Source organism: Antedon bifida, chromosome 1 (genome assembly GCF_963402885.1).
Source record: "Antedon bifida chromosome 1, ecAntBifi1.1, whole genome shotgun sequence".
NCBI lineage: Eukaryota > Metazoa > Echinodermata > Crinoidea > Comatulida > Antedonidae > Antedon > Antedon bifida.
In genome coordinates this window covers 1,299,107-1,316,749 of record NC_136226.1, presented here as the reverse complement: position 1 = coordinate 1,316,749, position 17,643 = coordinate 1,299,107, and the positions used below count along the sequence as shown (strand labels likewise).

At 30.5% G+C, this 17,643-nt stretch overlaps 1 long non-coding RNA gene across 2 annotated transcripts in view; it reads right to left on the bottom strand.

Annotated features, from left to right (window-relative positions):
- LOC144837064 (uncharacterized) overlaps nt 1-17,643 on the bottom strand; it is a 58,109-nt gene that overhangs the window by 36,782 nt on the left and 3,684 nt on the right. Inside the window, exons 1-3 of one of the 2 annotated variants that reach the window (XR_013611433.1) lie at nt 11,952-12,164; nt 11,182-11,211; nt 9,034-9,136 (exon numbers count right to left, since the gene is read on the bottom strand). This is a non-coding gene — a long non-coding RNA (uncharacterized LOC144837064). Of the gene's footprint in view, nt 1-9,033; nt 9,137-11,181; nt 11,212-11,951; nt 12,165-17,643 lie in introns of those variants that run through there. The other variant, XR_013611432.1, reaches the window with a different exon arrangement.

Below are 17,643 nucleotides of genomic sequence, written 5' to 3'. Positions count from 1 at the left end.
TAAAGCCACCAACGAACTTTACAACTCAGCGTACAGACCTGCTTATCCTAAGCTTTAGAATGCTTAGGCCTAAATACATTCATTTTCTACATTTCCTAATTTAGGCCTACTGTAGTACACTCTAAATTTAAAAACCATCATCATTTGCGTTTTACATAGTTGAGAAATATTTGTAGGATCGCAACATCATCCTTGCATATTTGTTTTACATCTGAAGGATATCGACTCTTAACGAGCATGATCAGAATCAACATTTGACCCACATTTGATGACCTCTTCGATAATTTACTGCGAGTGATACACTGCTACTAGCAATCCAATAAGATAGTGTGGTTCGACTGCAACTTGCAAGTAATCAGAAGCTAAAAAATCAATAGAGTCCGGGGAAATCCTAAGAGATTCTACATGAAATTACATACAATGTTCATTTCCACAAGTAATTATAGATTGTGATGATGTATCATGTTTTGAATTAACTTTAAATCTGATGAATACTACAAATTTAGTGTCTTTTTGGCCATCAAGCACATTGTAAAGACGTGACTGGAATGCGCATGAACATTCAAGTTATTCAATACACATAGCAGCAGTGAATTTCATCAATGTAATATGAATTAAGAATATGATTTGTTTTAAATTTGTTTTCAAGTTGATACAATTCATTTATTAGTTGGAAGAATTAAATAAAGATGGGAATTATGAGCAGACTAGAAACAAACATCTGTAAATAGAATTTCTAGTAATATCATTATGCTCTTATCAATAAAAGTATCAGATATCAGATAGTGAAATCCTAAGAAGCTTTTGGGAAATGTAGAGATTAGGAATACATAAGTTATTTTAAAGTGCCTAGTATCATAATAATAGTTTGCTAGAAATATACAGATTTGATAGATATATACATATTAATTATCTATAAACTGGGTAGCCGTCACTGGGTAATCATATGAATCTAAATATTACAGTTTAATAAAGATATTATTTTCTTATTTTTATTAGTAATCTTAAATATTAAAACACAATAATGTAAAATTAAAAACAAAAATTCATATGGATTGGATGGAGAGTGGTGTAAGGAGGATTCAGTATTAATAATCCAGTCTCAAATTTTTATTTTTTACTTCATAGGCGGATTCAAGAAGGAGGGAAGGAGTGTCAGCTAAAAATTGCAAAAGATAGGACATTAGATGTAATTTCTGCACTTAATTTCACAATTTTTAAGCCCTGGACCTCTCTATTCAAAACTCTATATTCAAAATCCTATATACGCCACTGTACTTAAATATGTTGACTAAATCCTAGTTATTTTCAAGGATGATATGCATATAATAAAGCATCAATAATTTTAATTTAGGTATCTAAGTTTTTAAAATTATAACACTGTAATAATGAAATAAGCATCAAAACTAAAACATAATGCTTGAGTATTCACTACAATGAACAACATGGGACTATCCATGATTCTGATTGGTTGATGTTAAACCTGAATGTATGCTGAATTCGTGAATGAGATTCAACATAATTCAATCTATCAACATGAATATTAATACACAGGCTAAAGAATGTGGCTGTTAATTGGACAGATGTTACTAACAATTACCCTGGCTTCCTCTAGTATAGTGTCTCACTACAATCATCATTTATTATCAAATACAAACACATTTTTAAATTTTATTTCAACTATATTTAATGAGGGTTGTCTATCCAGACGAAGCTGATCAAAATTTAAAACATTAAATTATAGCTTTGTTTACATTTGTTACTATTTCATTTGTTTTTGTCTTTCTATAAATTCTTTTATATTTGCGAACATCTCATTACAAATCACAGATCCCATAATATTCTTGCAATAAATGAAATTATTACAAAATCTAAAAAAAGACACTTTTATGGCCATGAGAGATCTTATAATTATAAATTATGATTTTACAGACTATTAAAACAAAAATTGATATTTTATTTGTTTTTGTCTTCTTGAGAGCTCTGACCAACACTAACTGCATTAATTCATTAATTAATAGTTTGTTAATTTATTGGCATATTTATTTCATTTTGTGGGAAAGTTTCACCAGATTTCGATTTGGAATATAGAGCTAATTTCTTCGAGACAAGTGGATTTATCACAAATTTAATTTTCTATAATGGGTCACAAATTAACGAATATCCCTTGATTCAGTATAATTTTATAATACACTGGAAGACGATACAATCTATTTTTAGGTAAGTTAGGCTGATTTAAACTGTTGTGCTTTGCTATCGAGTTAAAGTACTAAATTTGGTTGAGTCACAACCAGTCTTGACGTAGATTGGAGTTTCAGCAATTATCTTCAAAGTCCAATCCAGTTACAATTTTTGCAAAATAGACAAAATTGACGTTTATTCGAAATTGGCTAAACAACAAGGGAAGGAATTATTCATAGCAGCTGGATGGAGTTTTCATCTAAAATGTCAATTCTATAAATAGATTGAAGAAAAACAAGTAAAACGTCTTGATTTTTTTTTTCACAGAAGAAAAAATGAAATGAACCAATCCAGTGCCACTCTTGCAAATTGACTCATTCTTCACACTATCATACCTCCATACATAGTCTCCATTTCACTCCAAATGAATATGTTTAACTTTATATTGTTGTTCACATCATATTTTATAATTTTTTAACTAACTTAAGAATCTTTCACTAAATTCTCTTACACTATCAACATCTCTCTTACAATGTAATGTTTAATATGAAAAATATTTAGTCATGTGCACTGAACCTTTATGTAATTATACGTATTATGCATTTTATTTTACTAATTTTTCACTGTCTTAATAAATATGTCTTGAATAAAATGAAAAGAAATTAGAATAAATAAATGTGGGAGAATCACACAAAAGAGAAGAAAAAGGGCTTTTACAACCGATTTGAGATTGTAACATTAGTTAGAAAAGCGTTTTTTTTTGCGTTTGAACGTAGAAGAAGTTAAACCACAATGTAACTTCAATATATCGCAATATATGATAGAGAGACGAGCTTAACATAGCATCTAGCTTAACTACCAAATTCTAAAAAATATCAAAACTAATAAACATCATAATATATTTTTCAATAAATCATAGCATAGTACATAAACCTACAGTTTCCTGACATCTGAAAGGGTCAGAGAGGTCAATGACATGCAGATTCTATCTACAGGAGGATTTCCTCTCAGGAGTTAAAACCGGAAATTCATTTCTATTCGGTAGCTCATTTCCAAAACGTATCCTTACTTTAGGACGATGAGAATCACTTTATATTATCATAAAATATAAGAAGTACAGTAATGATTTTTAAGAAAGCTAATAACAAATATTGAAAGTAGAAATGATTGATGTTAGCTAGTCTGAGGACTAATTGCTACTATGGACCTGTCAACTTACATCTGCATACCATTACAGACCAGACGGCACACACTGAGGGCAGCAGACTATGTTTTAGTTATTGTTTTAAGATGCATTGTTGAAATGTAAAATTTAAACACAATATAATTTTTCTATAAAAAAAAATAAATAAAAAATAATGTATTTCCAGTTTGTGATTTGTACCTGCATATGCTAAGCTTTCATCAGGAGAAGACTTTTCAAATGAGAGAGTGCTTACTAAATATTAATAGTCAAATATAGATATCAAAGTAGTTCATAATTTCATTTTAGCTGACAAAAGGGGGAACGCTCGCCCCAACCAGATGGATCCACCCTGTTCATTATTTATTATTAAATATTTTTCATCTTCTTCTTGACTATGGAATTTATGTTTTATTTTGATGTAATAATAAAAAAGCAGACCATTTTAAGGAGTGTCTAATGTACACAACATAGTAATTAACTTTCAGTTTTATTTCATGGTGTATAATTTGGGAAGTTGATGTAGAGCAGTTTCCTGTAAAAACATATTTTTATGTCCAAAACAAAAACCATACCTATCTAAATAAAAAAGTACAGTTAATAAACCATAGCTATCTAAATAATAGGTTATAAAACTACAGTTATAAAGACCATAGCTGTGTTCATACACACTAGAGTTAAACATGAATGAATAGGTCCAGTGTACACAACTAGCTCATGTGCACTTTAAAGAACCTAGTACATCGTTCGAGACGAGTAGGGGGTCACCCCGGTGTATTAGTACATCACAGCCACTGATCACCAACTGGGCCCTCTGGGAGACCAGTCTTTGACTGAAGAGGTTACCCAGTATAAATATATATTTCAATTCAAATATATATTTCAATTCAATTCAATTCAATGAATAACAAAGCTAATCCTAATCAGAATTATATCTGACAAAAGTGCTTGTTTTGTGAACTCTTATAAAACTTGATTCGTTTACAGAGCTACATCTGATATGGGTTAATAAATTGCTGGAATTTTTGTAAAATATGACAATGTATGATATGTATATTATAATATTTGTTTTTTGCACACCTTACATAATCTGGTTTCACAAGAAGGTATGATCAAGCAAATATCACAATAAGGGATTAGTATATACACGTCGATCAGAACGTAACAAGTAAATCTTAATCTCCTTAATACAATGTTGGATTAACTGTGTATCTGCTACATAAGAGCAGGAAATCTGAGATTTATGTGATTATATAAAAACAATTTTGAACACAAGATTTATAAACCGCAAAATGAATACATTTTTGGTGGAGAGGGTGCGCTGATGAGCTTGCTACTTAGAAATACAGTAAATTGTAGTACTACTTAATTTGAATTACATATTTGTAATTGAATAACATGTGAATAGATCAATACTCATCCCAAATTCTTGGTCTTTAGCAAACTTTTAAATTTCTAATAAATTTCTCACAGCTTTCCTAATCTTTATTGTTTCAAATTAATAAATATCTATGGAGAAATTATTTTCAATTTTCCTTTTCTTTTCTAACTTGCTTAACCAGCATTTTTTTAACCTGATATATTAAACAAATAACAGACAATACAGGATACAACAAACAATAGACCTCTATTCTATAAAATCTTAAAATTGCTATAGCATTGTTCATTTTTTTTTAATATGTCTATAAAATTTATTCTTATAATGAAACATTTTACATCGACTAAACTACGTTTTATTCTTACTATTGAATTCTTTATCATTTATAAAATAAAAAAGAGAAAAAATTTGTAATATAAAGTACATGTAGTAATAAATATAATCTTTACATCCTGAAAAAGTACAAGTCACCTATACAATTTACATATTAATATCATAAACAAGATATCATTATTCATATGTGGTTTAAAGCCCATTTCAAATTTAGCCTTAAAGCAAAAGATACACATGCTATATATGATGTTGATGCCACATTTAAATCATAACCTGTAAAGCTCTGTCTGCACTATTAAACTAGTGTGATGTGCCCAAATATGGTAGTGATATGCCCAAATATGATAGTGGTATGATATTATCATGTCCATATTTGGGCACATCACATTTTTTTGTCACATAAACTTTGATAGTGTAGATGGAGCTTTAAAGCAAAAATTCTAACCGATATAAGACCAATAGAAAAACACATGCTATATGGTGTTGATGCCACATTTAAACCATAACCCATAAGATTCAAATAACATCAAAGCAGCGACAAATAGGTCATAAATCAATATTCTTTTCTTTTAGTCTTTCTCACCCCATCCCTTTTTCTTTTTGATCCCCACACACATAGTAACAATTGACGAAAAAGGGAAAGTTGTCTAACAATTTTCGCTTTCAGCTCAAGTGACCCCTATATTTGGTGTTAACCCTGTTCTACATTTTGGTCCCTGGTAGTATAAGCACACCTGCTTAAACTTGACAAAATTTAGCAAAGGACAGGTTTATATGTTCTGTAGTACTGGTTTAGTGGACGTATTTATCTGTTTGTTTGTGACAGACTAAAAAATAAAATCAACAGAAGCAAGTAGGCATATCAAGAGTGAAGTAACATGACTCCTTGTGTTTAGTATGGACAATTAAATTCTACAAATCTCAAATCTAAAATACAGATGTCTACGTACAATTTTCAGTAGAGCATGACTTATTTTTCAATGTTGTGTGATGTTGTACATCTAGAAATGGTACGATCAATACTTGGCAGATTGCCAGGCTATTCATGTAATATTAATGTTAAAAGCAAAATTCTAAAGACTGCATATTAATGTTAATACCAAATTCTAGTTCAGCAAAACATATTTGTCAATCATAATTCTAATATTAAGCAATTATTAATGCTATTTTAAGAACGAATAACATTAATGTTGATCGTCAGTAATGCAAACACGAACTGAACACGTTTCTTTTTTGTACCCAATAGTAACTAGATTCAATATAATAAAAGTAAATTAATTAGCAAAAAGCTAATGATTTGATTTCATGATTCCATTCACATTTATTTGAAACAGTCCAAGAAAAAAGAACAAGCAAACACAGCCAAAATGAATTCAAATTCAATGGATAACTCTGTTATTTTCCAGGGCTAATAAGGGCTTGTAAAAATATAAATAATACATTTTTTGCACTACTTACAGGCCTATTGTATATTGAATAATCATTTTTATTATTTAAGTGTAGGCCTATTATTGACAATTTTTAAAAGTGAAAATAGCTATTACAAATGTGAAAATGAAATTCCAAACGACAACCAGCAAATAATAAAATAGCTATTTATTATTGTTGAATATTTTCACTCAGCTGATTTTATTCAACTTTTATCAAAAACACTTGAGGGTAAAATTCCATAAAAGGCAGTTATTCATCACTATTTTCCTGTTTACAAAGTATAAAAGCATATATGAATAATAAGCACGAGTGAAAGCATACCACAGAGTGTAAGGACTAAATTTCAATAACGACAATTTCCATCACCAGAGTAACTTAAGTCAATATGAAATTTATTTTTAGTCATTTTAAACTTGTGAACACGGTTCTTTGCCCAGGAAAATACGGTTTTATAACTAAATTTGTTTGGTTTTTCTTGCAAAAAATTCCTTACAAAAAAGAAAAGTACCAACACCAGTTTAAGTTCTACTTCTTCAATAGAAAAGAAGAAAGTCTGGCTCAAAACATATCATTTCAAATGTTTGGTTCTCTACACCCATCGGTTCTTTTTACTATTAAGGAAGGAAGAAAATAAAAGAAAACGTGAGAAGCGCCATAAAAAATAATAACATAATGTACAGAAAAGAAAACAAAGGAAAAGAAAATTAGAAACTGACGTAAACACATTTTCTGTAAAGAACATTGCACTGGCAGGGCAGAACCCACGTCAGGGCTTCGGACTCACGTTCCCCTTTGATAGTTAAAATAAAATTTTTATATGATAGCGCTTTCCCGTAAATCCTGAATGGTACACAAAATATGAGTAGTAGTTATAAGGTGAATCACTTTTCTACAGTATCAGAAAATTTGAATAAATAAGAAGTGAAAATTAATATGTTAAAAGCTGAAAGACGTGTTTTCCATAATAAACAAGATTGGTAAGAAAGGCTTTCGGTGAAAGCATCGGGCTGAAGAAAGAAAAGCTTTTATGAAAATTGGTAGGATAATTGAAATGTATAAGTGCATTTTCATCATCACATTGTTCATTATTACAACATTACTAATGTTGCGTACGTGTGATTGTCATTATTACTGGGATTAAAATGTACTATTATTGCAATTGATGTTGTCAAACGCTGTAAGCGGCTCTTTTAAGATTCTTCAGGTTTGTAGGCTGCAAATTTTGTTTCATTGATAATAGATTATTTTGGTATAAAAGGTAGCTACATCTTTTACAGAAAACTGCAACTACTTGCCATGGCTAATTATTACAAATGGATATTGTACACTGAACTGATTATTCAGCACACCTGAATAAATTCCTGTCATTTGATTGGACGATTGTAAGTCACATGGCATGCAATAGTACATACTATTTAACGATCGTGTCTATTTTCACTCAGGCTGCGTCTCATGAAAATAGAATGTCATCTTTCACCATTATTTGTATACTATTGAATGATAAAATGATAAAGCTCATTTATTCACCTGTATTTCATAAATACATTTATTCAAGGTAAAAACATGAGTTCACCTTTGACCTTTATAACTCTATTATCGATTCCTTCAACAACGATCTACTACGCCAAGATTGCATGACAAGGCTGAAAACACCCTGATAGCTTCTCATAGATCAACTTATTATTCGCTACTCTCAGTTTCATATGTAGGAGTTTTAGTTTTCATTCTAAAAATAAAAACTAATACGTTTACGTATCTTTGTTGGATACTTGGCATTTGAGTATGGATTATATAAATCGCCTTATATATGGATGGGTACTAAATAAATATATAAATCCATCATTTCACCTAAAAAAATAATGTTTTTTATACAGACACTGAAAGAATAATATGAATCGAACTGTTGAATATAATATTTGTTTTTGTGATGATAATAAAATATTTCAAACATTGTAATGTCAATCAAATTATAATTGTTGTTAATATAATAGTTAATATTACTTGTTTATAAGTTTTGAATTATATTATTACTTACAATAATATTTTTAATATTGCTACTAAAAATATTATTTTTAAAATGATAATCTTTAAATAAATGTTAAATTATGAATGTGATGTAAAATATTCTAGATTTTAATGAAAATATGGAATAATATTAAATTATTATAGTGGAATATTAAATTATTATAAATGGGATATCAAATTATTGATATGGAATAATCTTTCAAACTACTGAACTATATTAAATTATTATAAATGGGATGCTCTATGGAATAGTGGACAAATCTTTCAAACAATATCAAATTATTATATATGGCACGCTACAGTAAGTGGCACAGTGGAGTAATCTTTTAAACTATATTTAGCTACACATTGTTCATACACACATGGACAAATACAAATCATCACAAAATACAAAATCTGTGACAAATCCTACTCATATATTATTTTACTTTGAGAATGTAAGCAAAATATTATTTGTTGTCCAGATATGAATGAAACTTAATGAAGCACTATTACTATTTACCTTTCATCTTCGTCACTACATGTATATTATATTCAGTTAAATGAAGCAGGGCAATAAACAAACAACGTAACATCAACTTGTGTGCATCTTTTAGATCGTACACCTGAAAGAAGAAATAACATAAAAGAACTTTTCTGAATGATTACTGAGGTATAATAAAGATTGGAATGTTCCCAGGTGAGGTGTGTGGGTTACAGACAGGTGGAAGTCATCCAATTACTATCTTTCAGGTGTGTAAAGCTGTTTAATATGGGCTTCCGATTTTAATCTTACAGATGATAATCATTTTGATTCAGTTGCTATTCTAATGAAGTTGACACAAGTGTAAAGAGGATAAATAATGATGATGGTGAAGATGATGGTAACATTTAGTGAAGCAGTAGCTTGGTGATGCTTGCCTTCCAATCCCAAGATCCCGGTTTCAATCCTGACATAATGCCAGGGTTGTAAGTCTTTCAACTCCACTCCTTAAGCATCAATGAGACTTGTCTAAACTATCAAACTAGTTTGACAAAAAAAAAGTGTAATGTGCATAAATATGGTAGTTATATGACATCATCATGTCTATATATGGGCACATCACATTTTTTTGTCACATAAAGTTTGATAGTGTAGACAGAGCTTTAGTTTATAAGCACAATATATAGTTTATCCATCTTGGCAACTTTCTCGCATTTTTGAAAAACTATGGTGGTGCTAAAAATGATGGTGCTGATGATGTGTAAATAATTAAGTAATTTGGTGAAGTGATATTGTTTTGATATTAATGATATTGCTGGTCATAATCATCCTAATCAATGTATCATTATCAAGTTTATTATTAAGCTGAACTAGAGATGGTGTATCTATACTATGCTATAACCTCCAATGTGCTAAGAATAATATAGTGTGATTTATAAATCAAACATCCATATTTTTGGTCTACCAAACTGATCCAGGTACCTGGATTTAATTAACAGGTCCCTGGATTTAATTAAAACTTTCAAAAGATAAATCTACAGTAACTCCACTTTAAACCATTTTCTGAATCACAATTGTAAAATATAAAGTCAAACTTTGTGAATGGGGATGCAAACTCTTTAGACAGGCTTACGTCGGATGGCTTACTGACTCCATTAAAGTCAAACTTTTGTTAAAGCGGACATTCTGAAACTAATTCAATCACAACTATTGTAAAGGGATTAAAATCCTGCTTGAGTATTATTGACTGCCTTGATTTTGCTAGGCGCATTGTTCACATTGTAGGCATTTCTTACCATAGAATTTTACGGTCTACCTGTTGAATGGCATCCTGTTTAATTCAAAGCATTTAGTTTTACTTGGGATATGTTGATTAAAGAGCTTTAGTATAATGGGGTTACTTTCAGAAACAATCATTCAAAAAGTGACTGAGAAATTTAACTAATTTTAGTGCCTTTCTAGTGCCAGAAAAAAAAACACCCTGATTTGTAAAAAGAAAAACCCATCACACTGGTACAATGATAGACACATTTCATATAACCAATCAAGCGATTTGCTGGTATCTGGTCCATCATAAATGTAGACAAATATTTTTTTCCGTATAGCTTCATTATGAGTATGTTAAGTACAAAAACTTGAAGTACTAAAGTAGATTCTTAACTGTATTTTGAAGGTGTTGACTGAAACCCACCCTAAAGAGTCAGCCTTGTGTTAATAGCTAATACATTCTAAGCAAAAGGAGCACCAATATGAATATAACATTTGTTTGGGATACTAATCAACAACCAAACTTGATGAATGTTATGTAAATGTGGGAAACGGATTATAACCGAGTCAGTGTTGTAGTAGGCCTAGTAGTGACAATAAAGTAAAAATAAGAAAAAACATATAATGGGGAGGTGGGACGGAAGCTGATCCAGGATTTTGAAATAGGAGGGGGAGAGGTCTAAAAATAGTAACATGAAGAGCTGAACTCAACCTAATGACCTTTTTGCATTCGGAATTTTGATATTTAGGGGGGTTGGTGGTGATACTACTACTCATCACTGTACCTTTTGATAGCCTCTCTTCACTGCCAACCAATTTGTACATTCTATTCACAACACTGGTCGAAAGGAAGCGATAGAAAAGGAACTAGAAATACAAATGAATTAGTATGTAAACTGATACTAAGACTGAAATGCTTACCAATATCTGATATCCCTCTTTGAAAGAGATCTATTGAGAAAAAGAAGTATTAAAGATACTGAAATGAAACCCTGGGCAAGATGATTGATATCGAAACTAGAAATCATACTTGATATCAATTCTCAATATTAGAGGCATTTCAGGGTAATCAGGTAAAAAATATCTGTTGGCAGCTTTATCTGTTAAAAAAAGGTATTATGATCTAAACAGAATATTATATTATAGCTTTGCTAATTTTCTGGCTGTTTTACTTTATCGTTTTGATTTAGATTATTTAGACTTATTTTATTTTGTATCTCCATTGAGATCCAGCCACTCTGATATACACAGCATTGCCATTTTTGTCAGTGCTTATTTTATTTGTATATCCATTGAGATCCAGCCACTGATACCCACAACATTGTCATTTTTGTCAGTGCTTATTTTATTTGTATATCCATTGAGATCCAACCACTGATACCCACAGCATTGTCATTTTCAGTAATTTGCTTTTGGATTTATATTATTATATAATATACAGAACAGAACATAATAGAACAGTTTCAATGTACAGGATTTATTGTACTGTATAAGAGGTAGCAGGACAAATCCTACAAACAAAGAGATACTTTTTGTTGATGAGCTGAAACATGAAATTGAAACAACCACTACACTACTTTTAAATTATGTTTTTACTCGTTTAAGAATCATTGTATTGATTAGTCAGACAATCTATAGATTACATACATTTATGAATTAAATTCATTTTAAAAAAATGAAATCAAAATTACCATTATTTGAATGTTTTCATGGTATTCTCCATCATAGCCATAGTTAGGATTCAAATTTTGCAAATTGTATTTTCTTCTTTCTATCAAGCTCCTTTAAAGATCTGAATATTGATTGGTCAGACTATTAATAGATTACAGTCATTTAGGTAAATTACAAAAACATTAATTAAAAGGTTCTTTTTGATGTCAAGGTTACTGAGATGAAAAATGGTAGAACGACGAGGCAATTTGTTTCACAATGGAGACTAAATCCAAGTTGTCGATAAATTTTAAATGCATGAGGAGGTAAAAAAAAACCCATTCCATACAAAAAGAATATGTCAGTTTGATGTATGGCAAGTATCTAAGCATAAATCTCACTGCTTTATATTTTTTTTTTATTTTCAAATCTGCAAAACCTGAAATATAAAATATGCCATCATTCTATAATTTAAATACACTTTTGTTTCAATACGGTTTTCTAAGAAAATAGATAAGTTTTACTTTCTTTATTCTTTAGTGGCAAATGTTCCTGTAAAGAGCTAACACTAACAGCAAACCACGTAGGAAATATAACCACCCCACCTAGAAAAAGGAAAATTTTTACCCAATATTGATTGTTCTTGTTGATCATAGATTTTTAACAATTTTTTTATTGAATTGATAAGTTGGTAGATACATTGGTCTTAGTGCTTTAATACATGTATTGTACTTCACATGGCCATTAGAATTTAAAATCAGGGTTTCATAGATAATCCACGGTTGGACGACTACAGTAGCTTAAAAGTTAGAGATTACCGTACAATAACAAAGTAGGCTTAAATAAGTTTGGAGGTTTAAATCTATTTAATTCTCTTTTAAGGAATGTTGAACATTCAACGGTATTTAATCTTCTATAGTAGACAACCTTAAAATGCTCAGATGATCACAAATAATACCATCAAAACCTTGAAATCTTTAAATGCTGAGTTAATTAAATAGCTGTCTTTTATACAGCGGTCCACCTCTAGCACCGGTTACCTAACAGGGAGGAGCCATGTTACCTGATTTTTATGAGACAATTGGATAATAATAATAATTATTTTATTGGCGGAAGCAGGATTTTAAAATATGGAGAGGGAGTTGGGGCAAGGGTCTAAAAATAGTTAAATTAATGAAACTCGCCCTTGAATCAACTTGTGTGTCTTCTGTTCAAATCTTTGACTTCTGTCCATCAAAAACTTAACAGCAAAGAAACTTTTTTTAAGCATCAGACATTCACAATCACCTGTTTATTTGAGAGCAATGTGTAATTTGTATTATGGTTTTGCTTTGATGATTATGGAGCCAGCTCTCACTCCCCTCAGGGAGAATCCGTCTAGAGACAGACTCCGGAAATAACAGTCTAATTATGTAATAATTATGGAATTCCCAATGTTTATACTAGCCACAATTATTAACGATAATTTGAACGATAATAAGGAGCACTAACAAATGTTAATCATTACAATATTATTTATTTATATTATTATATAAAGTTATTTACTAATACAAGTCTTACTATACAGAGTACTGAATTCAATATATAATGTCTACTAGTTCTGAAGATTGGGTTAAGAAAGAGTGGCTTTTATACCAGTAGATCACAATAGGTTTCATCTATATAAATTGATATAAAATGAACCCACAATTGGGATGGGTTTATAACTCAGGGTGGGTTTCAACCACAAGCTGGGCTTCTCGCACTGAATGGATGTATACGCACAAAACAAAAAAGCAGCACAAAAATCTTTTAATTGGATTGTGTGATTATTGGATCTTTTTATTATTACTCAACGATTAATAAAGATTAAATATTATTTTAATTTTTTAAATGATGATAAATTTATGATATAATTTATAACTAAAAACCTGTTGCCAGTCTATTGGAGTATGATTGGATTTGTATTTTTATTGGAATACATAATTATTTCTAGATACCAATTGATGTTTAGTAATCTAATACAACTATCTCTCTTTAAATACTGCCATCATCATCACCATTAAAAAGATCTATCAAACATTAACAACCTGAATTATTGTTTAGTAATCTAATACAACTATCTCTCTTTAAATACTGCCATCACCATCACCATTAAAAAGATCTATCAAACATAAACAACTTGAATTATTGAAGATTGCTACAAAAACGTAGCTTAATATTTGTTTGTATCCGGAAAGTAGTTCAAAGGGAAACTCAGGCGTGGAAAATACAGTAGTTGATGAAGATAACGGAACGTAACATCTTTAATCAAAATAAAGATGGGCATGAAATTAAAGACGAAATTGATAATGCACTAGCAGTACTGTATACAATGTAGGACTCTAAAAATGATATAAAGGTGGGCTTTAAAATAAAAGGTAAAGGTACTTATATTTGTCCTCAAGCTTAACTGGAAACTGAGGAAATTCAGATTTGGCACTAAACGGACCCACGGCAGCCAGCAGTGCAGCGCCTGCCAGATCAGCACACTGGGAGATGATCCCCTACTCTTTAGAAGAAATTGAAGATAATGCACTGACACAGTGGTATATGGCGTAGGATAAGGAGTTGTAACTAGTAATGTATACAGACAAATCAAACTCCTCTCAAAGAATGGTAAAGAAAGAGGTAATGGTAATCCAAGCTTTTAGTCGTCTAACTTTACAGCTGATCTGCAATAACAGACAGAAAGTTCAAAGCATTATATCAATAAGTGCAAAAACAACACAATTTTTGGTTAATAATATTCTACAAAATAACATCATCTTCTATGGTATTTCACAGTTGATTAATCATTGATATTTTAACTATTGTTCTCAGGAATTCCATTCTAGTGAATCACCCATTTAGTTACAAGGCAGAGGAGCGAAACATAACAATTGTACACAAATATACGCACAGACCATACATGTTAGCCAGTCACCCGCAAACGTGCTCTGAATACCATATACTTAATGAACCTTAATGGAAAACAATAAAACACAAAACTAATTATAAATACTTCTAGAGTTGTTTTGTCTATAAATTATACTAATTACAAACGATGTATTGTTATTATTACATAGCCAGACATGTTGTGTTCTTGTCAGCTGATTACAGCAACAAAGTTCCTTAAAATGGAAAGTATGATACAACACGTGTTGCGTTACGAAAGTAGGTTGTATTCTGAGAGAACAGCAGAACTTAATTCAACAACCTGACAACCAAGATAATCATTGATAACCAGTACTACAGTTAACTCTGCAACAACCAACACCTCTGGGCTAGCCACAAAATGTCTGGTTGCCCAAAAACACTGATTTTCAAATACATACAAGAATACGTTTTTTTGTGATTTTTTCTCATGACAAAACATCTCCATTCCAATAGACTTGTTAGAAGACTTTGTTTATGTATATCATCGTGCTAGCATCCTGTGAATGGATTGTCACCTGAAATATCGGGAGAGTGAAAAATCCTTGAAAATGTACCTAAATAAATAGTTTTTGTACAAAAAGAAATCAATTTGTATTTTGACAACACAAACCAAGTAGGATTCAAACCCTTTATATTCAATTCAAGATCGCGCCTCTCTAAAAATGTTTCTAGAAAACTATTCACGCTATATTGAGAAGTCAAGGAGATACGGATATTATTTTCTTGACATTAATACAGATGAGGATAGCTATCATAATGCTTTACATGCCCAAGGACAATAATCTTAATTGCTCTTACGAACACGGATTACTTACGTCGAATGAAAATAGTTACACGACTTTTATTACATCATTAATAGTACTTGAATGGAAATCTTTGCACGATTTCCCGTGCAACATTAATGTATCTGAAATGAAAAATCTTGTACACGATTTTCTTAATATCATTAATGAAACCAAAATGAAAACCTTAGCATTCTTGGATTTACAGCATTAATGGATATGGATCTTGCATATTTTTCCGAACTTGAATGTTAAATGCAAAATTACAATATTCATTATTTTTTATCAAATTTATAACAACTATAAATGTTCTTTACAATACCTATTGTAAGAAATTTATCACATTTTTCTCAATGTGGAACATTAATGTGTTTGTGTTAAATCGTTTACAATATGAATGTACTCAAGACGGAAATCTTCACACATTATACTTTCTAATATTAATGTGCTTTATGCGAATATCTTTCTATATCATGACGGCAAATGAACATCACACATTTCTTACAATAAGAAATCTTTCTATCGGGTCGAAATAATAAACTGTAATTTGGTCAACTAGGTATTCTTGCTACAGCTATTGTTAAATTTACTTTTTTAGATGTTGTTATAAATAAGTGAAATCAAATTAGACGTTCTTTCTGATACAGTGATGTAGCCACAAGATGGTGGTGTGGTGGTCGCAAGAAAATGGAACAATCTCTGTCTAGGCCACAGGGTTGTCAAAGGCCTCTGTGAAAAAGTGGTCAGGATGAAACATTACCAACCGTACGGGTGGCTACGGCCCTGTGATACTATTAAATTGTTAATAAATGTGATCAAATTAGATTAATAAAAATAAATATAATCAAAACTTGAAACAATTATTATTCCACAGAATATAAATATGTAACAAATATTACATAACTACAAACTTTTTGTTTATTTTTCCTCTTTCAACAATCAATTAATATTTTTTTTTATTAATCTCAACATAATCCTCTGTGTCAGTATCCTTCACCATAACACAGAGAGATAGGAGTATAATAACACAACAGTTATATCAATAATTATTACAAATTGTTTGTACATTTCTAACTATATAGACAAACAATGCTATCATTGTGTACAAATATAAACAATAAGGCTCTTGAGGTACCTGGATATTGTGTACACTACAGTACTGGTATTGTGAAAAGCAAAACTGTAAACTATAGAGGGAGCTATTATGATTTTCATACTTCTTACCTGTAATATCTACAGAAATAACAAAGGCTAGAAAAGCATGATATGCGATGGTAAAATTTAATATTAAAAAAAAACAAAACACTGTCGACTTTGCATGAAGAATGATGAAACAATTGACAGTTCCCACACAGAACACACGAAAAGTGGCGTTTTAAACAATAATAATATCCTGGATTTATATAGCGCCTAATGTAAGTAAAGTATCTTGCCTAAAGTTACAAGCAATGCGGCGAGAGTTGGATTCGAACCACGATCTCACGATTAGTAGTCCAACGTCCAACACACTGCTCCACACACCCTCACTAACGTGCAGCAATGTTCGTTGGTGGGGATGGGTGTGATGAGGCTAATATGGGTTGGCAATAGAAAAATCAGCAATTATAGGAAACAAAATATGAACAGAAACTCGTAGGTATAGTTACATTGTTGCTTATATATTACAAAAACACATTATATTTAATCATGTGAATAAAATGTTTGTGGCTTAGGCTGCTTTGTGCTTTCCTGGCAGCTAGTGACTATGATTTTATATTTTCTCCTTGCGTTGTGTTTGTTTAATTTCTTGATTTGTATAATATTTTGTAAAATGTATCTTTTGCCTGAATAAATATTAATAATATATTTAAAAAAGAATACAATACCAAATTTAAATTAATAGTACATTTATTGATTCCTTTTATTAATATTTACACTGCAATTAAAATGTTAAAACATTAATCTACTAATGCCTATAAAAACTACATTTATTTCTTTTTTGTATTTAATATTATAATATAAATGTTGGCACATA